Source organism: Musca domestica, unplaced genomic scaffold, assembly GCF_030504385.1.
Source record: "Musca domestica strain aabys unplaced genomic scaffold, Musca_domestica.polishedcontigs.V.1.1 4, whole genome shotgun sequence".
Taxonomy (NCBI): Eukaryota; Metazoa; Arthropoda; class Insecta; order Diptera; family Muscidae; genus Musca; species Musca domestica.
Window position 1 is genome coordinate 27,064,258 of NW_026712328.1, and position 19,864 is coordinate 27,084,121.

A 19,864-nucleotide genomic window follows, 5' to 3' on the forward strand; every position below is an offset into this window, starting at 1 on the left:
TTGTCCATTTTCACACCTGATCGAGTACTGACGCAAATATTAGGATTTGCAAATATTAGGATTTCCGAACGAATTGAAGTAGATTGATAAAATTTTACTCATATGTATATTATGTCTGCAGGACTTTTGCACGTTTTAGTATAGCCCCCATATAACGGTACCTCCCGATATTCGGTATTTTTATGATTTTAGCGACAATATTCATCGGAAATGTTTCAAATTTGGTAATTTAAGTTCGTAATGGATACTACAGCCTAAGACAGAAAATTGTCTGTGCAGGTCCATGTCTTCGTATAGCCCCCATATAACGGTACCTCCCGATATTCGGTATTTTGATGATGTTAGCGACACTATTCATCGGAATTGTTTCAAATTTGGTATTTGAAGTTCGTAAAGGATACTGCAGCCTAATTGTCTGTGCAGGTGCACATCTTCGTATAACTGCCATTTAACGGTACCTCCCGATATTCGGTATTTTGATGATTTTAGCTACATTATTCCCCGATTTTTTTGTAAACTACGAATTTGAATATTGTAATGGTTTATGACAAAGTTTCCTATGCAAATCCATGTCGTCGTATATAACCTAATATAACAGCTACATTCGGTATTTTTAAGATTTTAATAGAATTTTTAACGGATTTTATTATTTTTGAGAATTGCCAAATTCGATCCAAATGGTGGAGGGTATTCAAAGTTCGGCCCGACCGAACTTATAGCTTTTTTACTTGTTTTTATCTGCAATGGTTTAAAAACAGAACTACTAGTTCATGGAATTGTTTGAGCAACATTAGACTGGGAGCTTAAAACAATGCAATTATTAAGGGATACTGTCACTCTAAATTATTTGAACAAAGTGATGTCACACGAAATAAGTAGTTAGGGAAAGAAAACATTATATAGTGAAGTATCTGTATTCAAACGTGTTTCACTTTAAACTGCAGTTAGTTTTCAAAAAAAATATATATAGTGCTTGGAACCGTTACATGGTGGCCATACGAAAACGGGGTCTATGTAGACAATTATACACAACGAAGATACTACGAATGATAATGTAATCTATTGTGAGTCTTAAATACATAATTTGACATAATTTCGTGGTTGATATGACAAGGATTATCAAAATACTAGAACCCTTTGCGAACTACAAATACCAATTTTTAGACAAATCCGTGGAAAAATGTGGCAAAAATCATCAAAATGCCGAATATTGGGAGGTTCCCATGTGTAGGGGCTATACGAAAACGAACTAAAAATACCAATTTTAAGGCAATTTGGTGGAAAACACAAAATACTGAATATCAGGAGCTACCGTTTTATGTGGTCCGGTATATCTCATTTTCTACACCTAGCATCCTAGACGCAATACAAACTACTGGGTCAAATTTTGAAACTCTACGTCAAATAATGTGGGCTGTATCGTGATTTCAACAGACAAACAGACGGGCGCAAATCGATAGGATAAATGTCTTTATGGCAAAGACTGGACTGGCATTCTTAGACAGATGCCAGTTCATAAATAATAGCATCGTTGAGGGTATGTTAAGGTGATTTGAGGATGTGGACCAACATCGAGCTCGGGAATATTTGCATCCAACTGCCCTTTCCAGGCTTGCTTCTTGGGGATGAGGGACTTCTATTCATTCATAGAAGATTTTTAGCCTCGATTTGGAGTAGCATGATGTACAACTTCGCCCAGATATACCTGTACCGAATATCAGATACGGCTCACAAATACCTCTGCCAAATTGTATTGAGATCGGCTCAAATTTGGACATAGCTTTCGTATATACATGGTGAGGTGAAAAAACTGCAACCAACTTCAGACTGCTGTCATTTCTAAGTCACTCGTACGACTGCTCTTAAAATTATTCCAGTGACAGCTCATTATATTGTTTACAAGCCTACAATAGCATTTTGGTTAGAATTTTCCAGAAAAAAAGTTATTCGTGATGGAATTCCAGGGTGATAGTGTGATTCTTTATATTTGTGCCAGTGAAATTTAAATTTTAATAAATCTTTTGTGTCTCGTACCATCGATCGTTACCGTGATACTAATAGCGTAGCCCGCGGTCAAGGAAGTGGACGGAAGAAAACAGCAACGTCAGCAGAAATGGTTCGAAAAGTAAAGAAGCGACTTGATCGAAACCCGCGTCGCAGTGGCCGAAAAATGGCTCGTGAGCTGAACATATTGTAATATTCCATTCGACAAATATTGACAAATGAGCTCGGGGTAAAGCCATTGAAATTCCAAAAAGTGCAAGAACTTTCAACGCAACAGAAAGAAAATAAACTCAAAAGAGCTAAAGAGTTTCTTCGTTTGGCCGAAAGTGGTGAACTGCCGAACAAAATGATCGTGTTTACTTGCCAAAGGGATCAGTTGTACATCTTCGGGTTGCCACCAGAACTCAAGCGCCTGCCGTGGTGACGGTGTCGACCGTGACATCAGAATAAATTCCGAATATTATAGAGAAAATATTCTGGAGGGTATATTAAAGCTTTGGGCACGCAAACATTTTGGAAATTCCAACAGGACTCAGCACCATCGCACTCAACACGCGCCACCCAAGAATGGTTACAAAAGAAGGTTTATCGCTTCATTTCCAGCGCCCAATGTCCATCAAAATCTCGGGATACCAATCCGATAGACTATTATGCCTGGAGCATTTTGGAAAGCAAGGTTGGCACTAAAAAATACCAAAGTGTGGATCATCTCAAGCAAGCGCTTCGCCGGAAATGGGCCAAAATACCGCAGAGCAGCATTCGGGCAGCGTGTGACGGTTTCATTTGCCGTTTATAGGCCATAATTCGTGCCAAAGGTTACCAATTCGAACAAATCTAAACTTATTCTAAAATTTGATGCTATTTCCGAAATTTTTTGCTCTCATCCAATAAAATTTAAAAAAAAATGTAAAAATGAGGGCTTTTGACTTTGTTGCAGTTTTTTTTATCTCTCAAATCGAATGAATATAGATTTCACTGTTATTGTTCACCATATATTTAACATTATCCTAAGTTGAATATATTTTTTCACACTCAAACGAATGTTTTCATTTGGTTGAACTCGGCTCCGATATATTTATCTAATATAATCTTTCACGAACTGATATCTTCCACATTTTAATATCGATGAGATCCAACAGATATTGTTAGTGGTTTAATTCAAGGAATTGATACAGTCTTCTGTCTGAGGGGGACTATCTCTCTCCCCAAGTTGTATCAAAATACTTCTATCCTAACGTTTAGACTCCCTCTCCTGTGCTGACTTCACAATGTTCAACACTTACAAATTCAAGAACATTTTAATATTTCGAAAAAAAATCTGGCTAACCTTCATGCTTTAATTTCCTCAACATGAAACACCCATAAATGTGAACAATTAACAACTTTTTTTTGTGATCTGATGAAATGATGATGTCATAAACTCAAAATTTATTAATTTTTCTTACAATATTTTTGTCTTTCCAGGCAATTTTTCTTCAAAAATAATAAATGCATTGCAATTTGGTTTCGTACTAATAAATTAGATAACAAAAAATGTTTTTGTATTACAAACGAAAATAGAAAAAACCTCGGCAATTTATGTTGGCGCTGGTTGTTCATTTAACGCTGCCGCCACAAAACAAAGCTTGAGTTTGCATGTGGCGCTCGCTAGCTCGCTCCATGTAATTGATTGCAGGCTGCAATGAATTGCGGCTGGACGAATGACATTTCATCGCTATCGTTTGTCTAGCTCTAACAGTTGGTTGGCTGTTGTTGCTGCTGTTTTTTTGTCAACGTTTTTTTTTTTTTGTATCTGTTATGTCGTTGGAGTATCGTTCATTTAAAAGTTTTTTACATTTTTTGTTTATTTTCGACCGTCATAAACAAAAACAAGCATTGTTTCGCAAAATTGTTGTTATACACAGTGGATCCTCGTCTACAAAGAAAGCCTTGATGAGGAATTAATTAAATCAAATGGCTACAGCATGAATATAGGGATCATAACAATAGGCATCAAATTTGGTTTGGTAGGGCATCGCAAAAAAAGTAGGGAAAGTTCAGAAGTCGGGCGGGGCCGACTATATGATACCCTACACCTTATGCGTATTAAGTAGAGCTCCCGTAACAAAAAAAGTTTATATGGGGAATTTATGTGAAGTATATCATAGTAACTTTGAAACACAAAATCGGATTCCCGGTGAAGCGCTTACTTGATGTGATCGACACTTTGGCATTTTTATACCCTACAACACTATGTGTTGGGGGTATTATAAGTTTGATTGGGCCAGAATTTATGTAACACCTCGAAATATTGGTTTCCCATATAGGAAAGTATATATGAATCTTCCTAGCTCGCCGAGCTGAGGCGATCTAGCTATGTATGTCCGTCCGTCTGTCCGTAATATTCCATTCGCAAATATTGACAAATGAGCTCGGGGTAAACCCATTGCAATTCCAAAAAGTGCAAGAACTTTCAACGCAACAGAAAGAAAATAGATGGCTTTCTTTTATTATTTGTCACAATATCTTGTGGAATTCTTTCGAGTATCTCGCCTATATAAACTGTATCGTTCATTATAGTGTTGTAGGGTATTCAACGGTCGGCCCCGCTCGACTGTAGCCTGTGCTTACTTGTTAGTGCTAACCTTGCTTTCCAAAATACTCCAGACACAATAGTCCAACGTATTGGGATCCGGGCCATTGTGCACTGGAAATAAAGCGATTAACCTAATTTTGTTACCATTTTTTTACTTGGGTGGAGTCTATTTTCTTTCTGTTGCGGTGTAAATTCTTACATTTTTTGGAATTTTAATGGCTTTACCCCGAGCTCATTTTTCAATATTTGCCGAATGGAATATTGCGATATGTTCAGCTCACGAAATATTTTCTAAAAAAAATTCTCACTAAATGCTTCTGTACGCTTGTAAACAATATAATGAACTGTCACTGGAATAATTTAAACAGCTGTCGGACGAGTGGCTTAGAAATGAAAACAGTCTGAAGTAGTTTGCAGTTTTTTTCATCTCACCCTGTATATTGTTCATCCGGTTTGTTATTTTGTCTGCCACTGCCGTTACATGCACTCCACAACAACGATATATAGTGCCAGCTTTCAAATCCGTCATAGAAATACCTCTGCTAAATTTTATAGAGTTCGGTTCAGATTTGTGTATTGATCCCACGTATTTCTTCAAACGAGTTCACGCTTATTAGACATCAAAAGGATGGATTTTGGTGAAAATCGAATATAGCTCCGAAATTAATCGTTCTCAAAGTCTGGTGTTAGCAATTTCGTGGACATCGACTTCGAGTACAATATTCCTCCCATATGTTAGTACTTTTTGGTTTTAAATTATAACTGCTCTATAGCCTAGTATGCATTCAAAGACGACCATAGTTGGTATGATCTACTTCACATAAATTCCCAAGGTTTGTTACTGGTGCTCTATTAAATACCCATAGTGGTGCAGAGTATCGTATAGTCGCCCCGAACCCTTTTGACTTTTGTGTATTCGGCTCATACTCCAGTTTATGAAACAGGAGTGACTCCGGCCTTCTCCCATACAAAACAAAAGAGTGAAGATTAGGTCAGGTTAGACGCGCGGTTACCTTAGGGTAACCTATATATATACTGGTCCATTGTGTTCATCCTATAATGGAGAAATGGGAAGAGATTGAGAATAAGTAATAATATAATTAAGAGGTCTAAAAGTTTGCCATTTCATCTTTAGTCACTTGTAATTGTAGGTCATAATGGGTTCTAGCTGCGGTGGTGAAACATTGTATGCATAGCCCCCACGTAATCGTCCCTCCGCATATTCGGTAAAAAATTGGTATTTGTAGTTCATAATTGGTTCTAGTTTTTGCTGGATTCTCTCAGAGTAAGGTTTGTTATTGCCCGAAAGAAGTGAAAGAGGGGGTGGTCTAAATTGCTGTATCATAACTCACCGGAGTTATTTAAAATTTGATGTTCGTAATGGGTACTACAACATATATCAGAAAAGTGTCTATGCAAGTCCATGTCTCCGTATAGCCCACAAATAATACTACCTCCATTTATTCAGTACTAGCTGGCCCGGTCCGCGTTGCCGGCCTCTACCTTTAGTTTTTAATGCATATTTTTTAAAGCATTATAGAACACTGATCTGAATGATTTCAAAATAGTCAAAGATAATTGGTCTTTTACACTCATTACCGTAAGATAGGAATTAATTTATTTTTGTCATTTAAATTGTGTGTTGGAAAACCCATAAAGTCCATATTTTTCTTGTTGCAAAATGGTCAGGCTTTATCCCTTTTTTGTTGTTTTTATAAAAACAACGTTTGTTTATTAGTGGAGAACGATGGTAATGTTTACCAGGGGGTAAGGCAGGGAATACCTAGGTTTCGGAAAGAGCCACCAATCCTCATCAGTTCCCTTGTTTTTTGTCTGGGATATTCTCCCCAGAAGTTATTTTAAAAACTGATGAGGATTGGTGGCTCTTTCCGAAACCTAGGTATTCCCTGCCTTACCCCCTGGTAAACATTACCATCGTTCTCCACTAATAAACAAACGTTGTTTTTATAAAGACAACAAAAAAGGGATAAAGCCTGACCATTTTGCAACAACAAAATACTACGGTATCCCGAACAAAGAAGCCACACTGTTCTGTCCATATTTTTCTTCATAGTATAATTCAATAACGATCCAAAAAATAATATTAGTGATTTTTTCATGTTTCTGCCACAATTTGATATTTCGGAGTTCAAAGCATGTAGACGTACATCCCACATCTACGTTCCCAGCCAATATTCTCTTGAGAGTTAAAAATTTAATAGTATACCAAATTTTTTTTTCTGACCAAACATTGGTTAGGTATGTGGATTTGCGGGTACACTAATGTGGGAACTATACTCAAAAAAATGCCTATGTGGACAATTATCTGTAAGACGATTCTCTATCCCAGAGTAGCCTAAATACAATTTTTTAGCCAAATCAATTGATGAATGTGATCAAGACCAAGATGGACTCTACTCCGAAAGTCAAAATATTATGAGAAGAGGTTTTTTACACCCGTAGAAACAAAGATGCCAAATAAAGGCCTGAAAAATGAAAGAAAAATGTCGAAGATCCCGAACATAGCTTAAATTATATGATGGTTATACCAAAACGTGATCATTTTTTGCGAGGATGGTTTCTCCTCAAATTACCAACTTTTGCTAAAATGCGTATGAGTAAAATATGGTTAAAAAGTAAACTATACTTGAAAAAGGAGTGTACCCTTATCCGGGGGTCATATATCGTGACCTGCAAAAGCGATTTAAGACATCTTGAAAGTTTTTTTTTCCTAAATGTCCAATTCGCTCTACCAGTTTGCACCCTTTATATTCAGTATTTCACTGATTGCAATTCCAATGAATTGCATTTTGAGTTCTCATTGGGCGGATTATTGTAATATGAAAGAAATAGGTCCACATATAAGGGTTATACCAAAGCATGGTCCTATTCTTATAATTATTTGAAAAAATGTGTTGTTCTTCTTAAAATCTCAAATTACCAACATTTGATATACATCTGATATATATTTTGAACAACTGATTATTCATGAAACCCCTAGGAAAAATTTAAAACTCTATGGTAACTTTTGCGAAGTATAGAGCAAAATATTTGAGGCCCTTTGTGTTCGGTTAAACTATATGAAATGGACCCTAAAAACGTTTGATCCCCCCCTTTTTGGGATTGTTATGTACCAACCAAACTGACTACTGATGATAGCGCATAGTCACCGTATAACGTTTCATGGGAGTTAAGGTTACTTTTAAGGTTTCGGAAGAATTTTCCAAGGAAATGTATCCTTTTCTTTCCAAATTTTCAATTTGCTCCACTATTTTATATAGTTTGCATATAACAGTGCTCTTCATATTCGGTATTTCACTGGTTGCAGTCCCAATGAATTTTGCATTTTAAGTTCTCATTGGATGGATTATTTCCATATCTAGTCAATTTCCATTGAATTTTTTTTTCGATTTTTCCCGATTTGAGAATTTTTGCCATGAGATCTCTTTTATCGTGTTTTTTAGCGATTTTGAAAAAGTAATTTTCTTTTAACATTGGTCTAACCGCGTTAAGTTATTTCGATATCATTTGACTGACTTCCATGCAACCCGCCATCAATTTCAGTTCTCAAGAAATCAAGTCAATTAAATAAATTGGTATTAATATTCGAATTAAAAAAAAATATAAAAAAACACTACAAATGTACATTAGAAAAAAGTAAGTCAAAATGGAAAAAACTCATGCAAAATAAAACATTACTATTGTACAATTCAAAAGTCAAAATGAAAATGTTAATATATCACATTTTTACGCGATTTTTTTGAATATTATCCTTTTCGGAAAAGAGACAATTCCGAATTTGTATGAATCGTTAAAATCGGATCAGCGGATCTTGAGTTATAAGCGTAGTAACTAACACAACTTACATTTATATATATAGATTTTGATGACATTAGCGACATTGTTCACTGGAATTGTTTTAGAAAAGTTCGGCCCGGCTGAACTTAGCTGCTTTTTTACTTGTTATGATTTACTGTGTGTTAGACAATAGACATTTTTTTGGAAAGGTGTTCTATATAGTGTACGAAAAGAATTAGGATCGCTATATAGTGTAGGAATGGAGTCGGAGTTATGAATTGTGAGTGTGTTACGAATAGATAAGGTGGTGAATTTGAAAATGAGTGCTATACAGGGTGAGATAAAAAGAACTGCAACAAAGTCAAAAGCCATAGTCATAACATTTTTTTTTTATTGAATGAAAGCAAAAAATGTCGGGAATAGCATCAAATTTTAGAAGTTTAAGTTTAGATTTCTTCGAATTGGTCACCTTTGAATTATGACCTTCAAATGGCCAATGAAACCGTCACATGCTGCCCGAATGTTGCTCTGCGGTATTTTGACTCATTCTCGGCCAAGCGCTTGCTTGAGGTGATCGACACTTTGGTATTTTTTTAGTGTCAACCTTGCTGTCCACAATACTCCAGACACTAAAGTCCAACGGATTGGTCTCCGGAGATTTTGGTGGCCATTGTGCGCTGGAAATGAAGCGAGGAACCTCATTTTGTAACCATTCTTGGGTGGCGCGTGTGTTCAGTGCTGTTGGAATGTCTAAGGTCTGGGGCCAAAATGTTTGCGTGCCCAAGGCATTAATACACCCTCCAAAATATTTTCGCTATAATATTTGGCATTTATTCTGATGCCATTCCATAACCATGGCCGGTGCTTGAGTTCTGGTGGCCAACCGAAGGTGCACATTTTCAGCTGACCTCTTTAGCAAGTAAACACGATCATTTTGAATGTTTTCTCATCGGAGAAAACCAAATTCAGCAGTTCACCACTTTCGGCCAAGCAAAGCAACTCTTTAGCTCTTTTGAGTCAATTTTCTTTATGTTGCGGTGTAAGTTCTTGTATTTTTTGGAATTTCAATGGCTTAACCGCGAGCACTTTTTTTAATATTTGCCAAATGAAATATTGCGATATGTTCAGCTGACGAACCATTTTTCGGCCACTGCAGCGCGGGGTTCGATCAAGTCTCTTCTTTACTTCTCTAACCTTTTCTGCTGATGTTGCTGTTTTCTTCCGTCCACTTCCTTGACGTCGGGCTACGCTACCAATATCACGGTAACGAGTGATGGTACGAGACACAAAAGATTTATTAACATTTAAAAGCTGGAGTGTTCTAACGATCAACTTGTGGTTTTCCAGCCAAATTGAAAGAAATCATACTATCACGCTTGAATTCCATCACGAATAACTTTTTTCCGGGAAAAAAATCTTACCAAAATGCTTTTGTAGGCTTGTAAACAATATAATGAGATGTCACTGGAATTATTTTAACAGCAGCCGGTCGATTGGCTTACAAATGACAGCAGTTTGAAGTTGGTTGCAGTTTTTTCATCTCACCCTATATAGTGAACAAGAGGTACTAAAACTTGAAATTCAGTTTTTCGAAAAAGCCATAATTTCACCAATTATATGAGATCAATAATTTGATTTCTCATCTGAAATGTGGACTGGGACAGTTCTTTAAATTCTCGAAATGAGGTAACTAAACTTCCATACGCTCCATCGAATAGAAAATTTTTATAAGTCCCATTGCTTCAATAATACCTTTCTCTTAGAGTGTTTACTGTTTCTTGTATGAAGTTCGAGATGTTTATGACCTCGAGGGCGGTACACCAAATTTCAACTGGAAGAATCATACTCAAATATTCATTAGCAAGTAGAGCTAGAGTAAAACCATAAAAATGTACTTATATATATGCGAGTGTGTCGGTATGTGTGAAACTATAAACTTGTGCATTTTATTTGATATGCGACATTGTTCAGCAGCCATATGCTTGATGAATTTGACTCGATGTCTGTTATTATTATATTTTTATGCAATTTTTCGTATTCTTTAGTGTGTTTTCTTTTTCCACATTCATTCTTGTTGTTATTTATTTTTCTATTTGCCAGAGTAGGGAAAACAGTCCTCAACTATGAACCGATAACAAAAAAGAAAAAAAAAAACACAACAAGGCAATATAAATATAAGAAGAGGAGTTCGGTACACAAAAATATAATAAAACTGAAAAAAAAATTGAGTTTGTATGTTGAATGTGTGTGTGTCGGTGTATTTTTATATTATATGGGAGAATAAGAAAAATGTGCGAATAAATAACGAAAAAAAAAAATGCAACTCAAATATATAAAATAAAAAGAAGAACGTCTGGCTATGTACCCAGAAAACACATAATATTAGGAAGAGCAGAGGTGGAATGGAAACGCCAAAGAAGCGAAAGAGAAAAAATCGAAAATAGTGGAAACTATAAAACTGCCGAGAAAAACATCTAAAGTTTTTGAAAAAAAAAGAGAAACGGCAAAGAATGAGTATAAGGTGGATGTAGGAGCCGGGATGTTTTCTCTTCCCCCAAATATGCAGTTAAACTGTTGGAGTACATCCACTCGGAACTCCCGGTAAGGTGGAAGAAAAAAAGATGCCGTTGTATAAAGTAAAATTTGCCCATAATATACCTTGGCCAAGATTCATTGGGGTAAGGGAAAACTAGGTGTTGTTCTTGGTTTTTGGTTGTATTTCTACATACCCCAACCATTATGAGCCAGGACATTATGTGCAGAAAATGGAAGCGCCACCATGAGGATGGTGTGATGGCTGCAAGCAACAGCTAGCATAGCGCCAAAGCAGCGTCAACAATATAAAGTAGATAACAGCCAAAATAATCACACAAAATGCGGAAGAACAAATGCCATGCACACACACACACACAAATACAGCCAAACAAAAACTCACACTTGCGCAATTCCACCAGAAGGATATTGGACAAAAAAGTACAACAACCATAACAATAGAGTGCAAAAAGAAACCAAATCGAATCCCAGACTGTACATGCAACAGGCGGTTGTGTAATTCGGCATATCCTTGCAGTTCTCTGCTCCTGTTGACGTTACAATGCTTTGCAGTAAAACACATCTACACATGTGGCGAAATAGAAGCCAAAAATAAGAGAATATTTAATGGAAGATGTCATTAAATAGTTAAGGCTCATTAAAATTGCTTTATAGCATTGAATTGGACATCGCTCTACGAAAATAAAATGTTTGTTATACACATGAAGTAGGGTGGGAAATTTTTCATATCAAAATATATTTAAAAAATCCAAAGATTGTGCCTTCAGTATACCATTTTTCCAGAGATTGGGGATCATAACAAACTTCCTGCTGCGCATAACAGAACTTACTACCGAAACCCAAAGCATTTTAAGAATGTATAATCAATATTCGACCTGATTCACAACTTGTAATTTTGTCCATTAAAAAAGAGAACAATCTAATAGGTTGGAAATAGCTAACTAACTACATATGGAGAATTTTTCTTTCGAAAACCATTATTGCACATCTATTTGCATATTTAAAACTAGAAATACTCATGTCGGACCCAAAAAAGTATTTATATTCATGATCAGCGTAAAATTCAAAGTCACTTTAGGGAATTCCGTCTGTGTGTCTCTCTGTCCGTCTGTCTGTTGTAATCACGCTATCTTTGGAACGAATTGGGGTAGAAGGCTACATTTTTGCACGCATGTTTATTTTGTTAGTAGGAAGGTTATCAGTGGCCACGTCGGTCCACATTTTCGTATAGCCCTCATATAACGATACCATCCGATATTCGGTATTTTGATGATTTTACCGACATTATTTACCGGAAGTGTTTCAAATTTCGCATGAGATCTTAATCTCAACGAATATTTTTATGAGTACTACAGCCTATGAAACAAAATCGCGTACTCAGATTCACGTCTTCGTATAGTCCGTATTAACGATATCCGATATTTTGATGATTTTAACGACATTTTCACCGGAATTGTTTCAAATTTCGTATTTGTAATTCGGAATCGTTACTACAGCCTATGTCAAATGATATCTTATGAAAGACCACGTCTTCGTAAAGCCCTCATATAAGGGGTTTCATTTTTATACCGATTTTTATTTTATTATTATTTATTATTTTTCTTTTTTTTGGAAAAATTTCAAGTTCCTTCATAATGGTGGATGGTATTAGAAGTATGGCCCGGACGAACTTATCTGCTTTTTTACTTGTTTTTGTTTTATTATACCCTCCACCATACTATGGAGGGTATATTAATTTTGTCATTCCGTTTGTAACTCCTCGAAATACTCATGTCAGACCCAACAAAGTATATATATTCTTGATCAGCGGAAAATTCTAAAACGATTTAGCCATGTCCGTCTGTCTGTCTGTCTGTGTATCTGTCTGTCTGTCCGTCTGTCTGTCTGTTGTAATCAGGCTATCTTTTGAACAAATTGAGATAGAAGGCTAAAATTTTGCACACATGTATATTTTGCCAGTAGGCAGGTGAAGTTCGTAAATGGGCCATGTAGGTCCAAGTTATCATATAGCCCCCATATAACGGTACCTCCCGATATTCGGTATTTTGATGATTTTAGCGATATTATTCGCCGGAATTGTTTAAAATTTGGCATTTGAAGTTCGTAATGGATACTACAGTCTGTGACAGAAAATTGTCTGTGCGGGTCCAGGTCTTCGTATAGGCCCCATATAACGGTACCTACCCATATTCGGTATTTTGACGATTTTAGGTACAATACCCACCGAAATTGTTTGAGATGTGGTATTTGAAGTTCGTAATGGATGCTACAGCCTGTGACAGAAAATTGTCTATGCTGGTCCAGGTTTTCGCACAGCTCCAATTTAACGGCACCTCCTTATATACGATGTTTAGGTGATTTTAGCTACATTATTCACCGTTTATTTTAAGTTTCGAATTTGAATATTGTAATGACTTATAACAAACAATGCTTATGTATGTCCACGTCGTATAGACCCCAATATAACGGCTATATTCGGTATTTTTAAAATTTCAACAGAATTTTTTAAGAATTTTATTTTTTGAAAATTTCCAAATTCGTTTCAAATGGTGGAGGGTATTAAAAGTTCGGCCCGGCCGAACTTACTGCTTTTTAACTTGTTAAATTTATCTTGGTGCCAAACTTCATTGCACCTTCCAAAATTCATTAAAATTGGAGATACATAGCGTGTTTGGTGTATTTAATATACGAAATCGGCCAAAAAAAAAAAAAAAAAAAAAAAAATATATAGAAGCTATATCAATCTTTAACCGATTTTAATATAATTTCGTAAATTTATTATTTTACCAAATTCTGTCAATCATTGTAAATTGAATTAGGATCGGAAAAACATACAGTGTTTTTTGCATCAAATATGTGAAATCGACCAAAAATATTTAAGGGAGCTATATTCAAATCTGAAGCGATTTCAATACCATTTGGCAAATTCATTTTTGTACCATTTCAGTTACACATTTTACATTTGGAGACTGTATCTGTGACCGATCAATAGGTAAGTCCATTCAAAAACAAGTTTTTTGGAGGTACCTCCGATTCTGGTACTATATCTCCAGTTCCAAGAAGAATTTAAAAAATGTATATAGCCTATGTTACTTTCAGGCAATGCTGTAGTATATATGGAAATTTTCGGCTAAATCTGTTTAGCAGTTTTTGAGCCTATCAATTGCAAACAAACAATCAAACATACCAACATTTCCCTCTTTTTATACCCTCCACCATAGTATGGAGGGTATATTAAGTTTGTCATTCCGCTTGTAACACCTCGAAATATACATTTTAGACCCCACAAAGTATATATGTTCTTGATCAGCATAAAATTCTATGTCGATTTATCAATGTCCGTACGTCTGTGGAAATCACTCTAGCTTTCGAACGAAATGAAGTAGGTTGATAAAATTTTACTCAAATGTGTACTATGTCTGCAGGACTTTTGGTATTGAAAATGGGCTATGTAGGTCCACGTCTTCGTATAGCCCCCATATAACGGTACCTCCCGATATGCGGTATTTTGATGATTCTAGCGACATTTTTTTCTGGAATTGTTTCAAAATTAATATTTAAAGTTCATAATAGATGCTATGGCTTAAGACAGAAAATGGGCTATGTAGGTCCACGTCTTCGTATAGCCCCCATATAACGGTACCTCTCGATATTCGGTATTGTGATGATTTCAGCGACATTATTTAGCGCAATTGTTTCAAATTTGGTATTTGACGTTTTCAATAGATACTACAGCATAAAACAGAAAATGGGCCATGTAGGTCCACGTCTTCGTATAGCCCCCATGTAACGGTACATCCCAATATTCGGTATTTTGAAGATTTTGCATTTGAAGTTCATAATGGATGCTACAGCCTATTACAGAAAATTGTCTGTGCAGGTCCACATCGTCGTATAGACTTTAATATACGGCTACATTAGGTATTTTTAAGATTTTAACACATTTATTTTTTTAAAAATTGTTAAATTTTACCAAATGGTGGAGGGTATTCAAAGTTCGGCCAGGCCGAACCTACAGCTTTTTTACTTGTTTAGATATAAATGTTTGATAATTTGTGGAAAATGTTGAAATGTAGATGAGGTGCCAAAAAACGTGGACCAAAGTATTCCATTTTCACACTTCATATAATACAGATAAAATAATATTGGGATTGGCAAATTAGATTTGATAACTTTGAAACGAACCTGACTGTCTTGTTCCACAAATTATGAGAGATATTAATATTGACCATTTTGACCCTTTTTTGGGGAGGTACCACAAGCGGTGCGTCGATTTCTACTATCTTCTCAAATGATCTTGTATTAATTTCAATATTGGGATGTGTGTAGAATCAGATGCTTATGTCCCATTTGACCCTTTGTGGGTGAGATACTAGAAGACGAAGTAGTTGGATATCTATCATCTTCACAACAGATCTTGTGTTAGTAGAAATATTAGAATGTGAGAAGTATTGCATTTTATGAACATTTTGGATATTAAAAATTTTACATCCTTGTGAGGGGAGATACCAGAAGAAGAGGGCCGATATATCACATCTTCATCACATGTCTTCTCTTATTAAAAATATTGGACTGTGTGGAATTTGAAAAGAATTGGATTCTCAATTCGCATTTTACGATCGTTTTGGTCATTCAAAATGTTGATCCTTTGTGGGGAAGGTACCAGTTGGAGTGAATCTATATATTCCGTCTTCACACTTGATATTGTGGAGTTTTAAAGTAAGCAGATGCTAATTTCGTGTTTTATGATGGTTTTGCTAATCAACATTTCGACCCCTTTTGTGGGGAGGTGCCAGAAGTATTGGTCCATCCTTTCTTCATATCATATCTTGTGTTTGTTGAAATATTGAGGTCTGCGAAGTACGAAGAATACAATCGGAATAATATTTAAAATTTTATAAGAATTATAATTATTCCAAATGTTAACCTTTGTGGGGAGGTACTCTACGGAGTGGACCGTTATTTGTGGGGGATTTTTTTTGAAAAATGGTATTTTTTATACCCTCCACCTTGGGAAGGAGGGTATATTAACTTTGTCATTCCGTTTGTAACATCCTTAAATATTCGTCGTAGACCCCATAAAGTATATATATTCATAATCAGCATAAAATTCTAAGTCGATTTAACGATGTCATTCTGTCTGTCCGTCTGTCTGTCTGTCCGTCTGTCTGTCTGTCCGTCTGTCTGTCTGTCCGTCTGTCTGTCTGTTGAAATCACCATACAGCCCACATTATTTGACGTAGAGTGCCAAAATTTAGCAGAGCTATTTGTATTGTGTCTAGGATGGTTGGTATTGAAAATGAGATATATCGGTCCACGTTCTGGTATAGTCCCCATATAACGGTACCTCCCGATATTCGGTATTTTGATTATTTATGCCACATTTTTTCACGGATTTATCTGAAAATTGGTACTTGTAGGTCATAATGGGTCCCTGTGCGTGTGGCAAAACATTGCATGTATGGGTTCACGTTTTGGTATAGCCCCCATATAGCCCCCTCCCGAAATTCGGTATTTTAATATTTTTGCCTCATTTTTTCACGGATTTGTCTAAAAATTGGTATATGTGGGTCATAATGGGTTCTAGTTCCTGTGGCGGAACATTGTATTTATAGGTCCACGTTTTGATATAGTCCCCATATAACGGTACCTCCCAATATTCGGTATTTTGATGATTTTTGACAAATTTTTTCAAGAATTACTCTGAAAATCGGTAGTTGTATATCATAATGGGTCCCAGTTTGTGTGGCGAGTCATTGTAATTATAGGTCCATGATTTGATATAGCCCCCATATAACGGTACCTCCCGATATTCGGTATTTTGATGTTTTTTGCCACATTTCTTCTAATGTTTCCTTTACCCTAAGGTGGCCCGGCCGAACTTAATGTTTTTTTTTACTTGTTTAATATTTGATTAGACCAAAATATGCATATAATTTATTGGGTTCCATACTTTTCATGCAAATAGAACGGCAAACGAAATGTTCCCCCAATCTAAAAGTTTAGGGTACAAAAAAGCAATTCAACAAATTTGGACTATAATTATGGATAATGCTCTGAATGTTTGTTTTGTTATCTATCGTTTATTTTTTGTCAATACAAATGCAATTGCACTCTTTGTTATAAATGCCGGGGTTTTTTGTCTGTTTTTCGTTTTACTCAAATTGATATCTGTAATTTAAGTACATTTTACGAGAGGAAAAAACCCAGAAGTGTACATGAAAAACAAACAGAACCAATCCGCAACACACACACACACGCACGCACACATTTGCAACTCCCCCACGGATGGTTGGACTCGCAAAACTATTGTTCCCGAAAACGTGTGTGAGTGGGGTAACAAATAGAACAGCGAAAAACCCAAACTGTTTCTATGCGATAATGTCCCCTCCTGCCCTCATTGGAACGCCTGTCCCAAGCCAACTGAACCAACAGTTCTGTTTTTTTTTGTCAGTTTGTTTACACGAAATGCATTTTTGTAATACAAAGCTAAGTTTTTTGGTATGCCATTTTTTCGTGGCTATTTTTGTGGTTTCATTTTGGGTTTAGTTTAGGGGTTTCGTCAAAAACTAATATCGTCATTAATTGACAATTCTCTACAGGCCTAGGGGCACTGTGGGCACGCAATAAGTACTGGTGCCTATGACAGAACAATGAGCTAGTTCTGTGAATTGTTGGACGGAAAAAAAAATAAAATAATAATTGCTGTTCTTATACGTCCATGTGTTCGTAGATGCATACATATATGTACATGTGTATATAAGCATATTCATAGAGATAGGAGCACGCAAGCGGCAGGCTGAATTGAATATAGCTTTTTTGGAAGAAATGCACAAAATTGCCTTCGCTGGGTTAGTTGGAAAAAATGTATAAACAGTTTTTTTAATAATACTTATAATAGTGCTTTTCAAAAATGGGCCTTTATGCAGCCGTATTTCCAAAATACTCTATTAATTACAAATTGATTCAAACAAATAAAACCAAGCTAAAAAGTATCACACGATTTTGCCGACAGATGTGTATCTTCTGTTAATATCCGTTTACTACAGCTTTTGACTTGCGTTTTTTATACCCTCCACCAAGAAAGGTATGGAGGGTATATTAAGTTCGTCATTCCGTTTGTAACTCATCGAAATAATCATTTTAGACCCACCAAAGTATATATATTCTTGAACAGCGTAAAAATCTAAGACGATTTAGCCCTGTCCGTCCGTCTGTCCGTCTGTTGTAATCACGCTACAGTCTAAACGAATAAAGATAGGAAGCTAAAATTTTGCACAGATCTCTCTTTTGTCTGCAGACAGGTCAAGTTCGAAGATGGGCTTTATCGGTCCACCATATCGTATGGCCCCCATGTAACGGTACCCTCCGATATTCGGTATTTTGATGATTTTACCCACATTTTTCAACGGAATTGTCTGAAAATCCACACAAGGAGTTCCTTGTGGGTACTTTATACCTCGGCAGAGAATTGTCCATATAGGTCCACGATATCGTATAGCCCCCATGTAACGGTACCCCCCGATATTCGGTATTTTGATGTTTTTGGCCATATTTTTCAACGGAATGGTCACAAGGGGTTCTTTGTACACAAGGGGTTCTTTGTGAGCACTTTACCCACCGACAGAGAATTCTCTATATAGGTTAACGATAACGTATAGCTCCCATATAACGGTACCCTCCGATATTCGGTATTTTGATGATTTTAGCCGCATTTTTCAACGGAATTGTCTGATAATCCACACAAGGCGTTCCTTGTGTGTACTTTATCCCTTGAAAGATAATTATCTATATAGGTCAACGATATCGTATAGCCCCCATATAACGGTACCCTCCGATATTCGGTATTTTGATGATTTTAGCCACATTTTCTAATGGAATGGTCTGCAAATCCACACAAGGAGTTCCTTCCTACTTTATCCCTTGAAAGAGAATTATCTATATAGGTCAAGATATCGTATAGCCCCCATATAACGGTACTCCCGATATTCGGTATTTTGATGATTTTACCCACATTTTTCAACGGAATTGTCTGAAATTCTACACAAGGAGTAACTTGTGGGTACTTTATGCCTCGAAAGAAAATTATCTGTATAGGTCCACGATATCGTATAGCCACCATATAACGGTACCCCCGTTATTCGGTATTTCGATGATTTTAGCTATATATTCCAATGGTAATGTCTGAAAATCCACACAAGGAGTTCTTTGTGAGCACTTTAACACCTGAAAGGTAATTGTCTATATAGGTTCCCATATATCCGCACCTTCCGATATTCGATATTTTAAAGATTTTAACAGGATTTGTAATGGATTTTATTTTTTAATTTTCTGATTCGTTTCAAATGGTGGAGGGTATACAAAGTTCGGCCCGGCCGAACTTACTGCTTTTTTACTTGTTATTATTAAAATGTAGAGATTAATGTAAATATTATATCGTGCCAGATTTTGAATATTTTTATTATATTCTCCATCATAGTATGGAGGGTATATTAAGTTTGTCATTCCGTTGATAACATCTCGAAGTATACAGTTTACACCCCACAAAGTATATATATATATACATTCAGGACATTTGGCATTGAAAATGGTCCATATAGGTCCACGTTTTGGTATAGCCCCCTAATAACGGTACCTCCCGATATGCGGCACTTTGTTGACCTTATTCATCGGAATTGTTTCAAATTTGGTATTTGAAGTTCGAAATGGATACTACAGCCTGAGACAGAAAATTGTCTGTGCAAGCCCAGGTCTTCGTATAGCCCCCATATAACGGTACCTCCCGATATTCGGTATTTTGATGATTTTAAGGACATTATTTACAGGAATTGTTTCAGGTCCCCGTCTTCGTATAGCCACGATATAACGGTACCTCCTGATATTCGGTATTTTGATGATTTTAGCTACATTATTCACCGATTTTTTCAAGTTTCA

The 19,864-nt window shown here is 36.2% G+C and overlaps 1 protein-coding gene across 1 annotated transcript in view; it reads right to left on the minus strand.

Moving 5' to 3' along the window:
* The window catches only part of LOC101898716 (mushroom body large-type Kenyon cell-specific protein 1), a 387,162-nt gene that overhangs the window by 352,435 nt on the left and 14,863 nt on the right, over positions 1-19,864 (minus strand). The window lies entirely within an intron of this gene.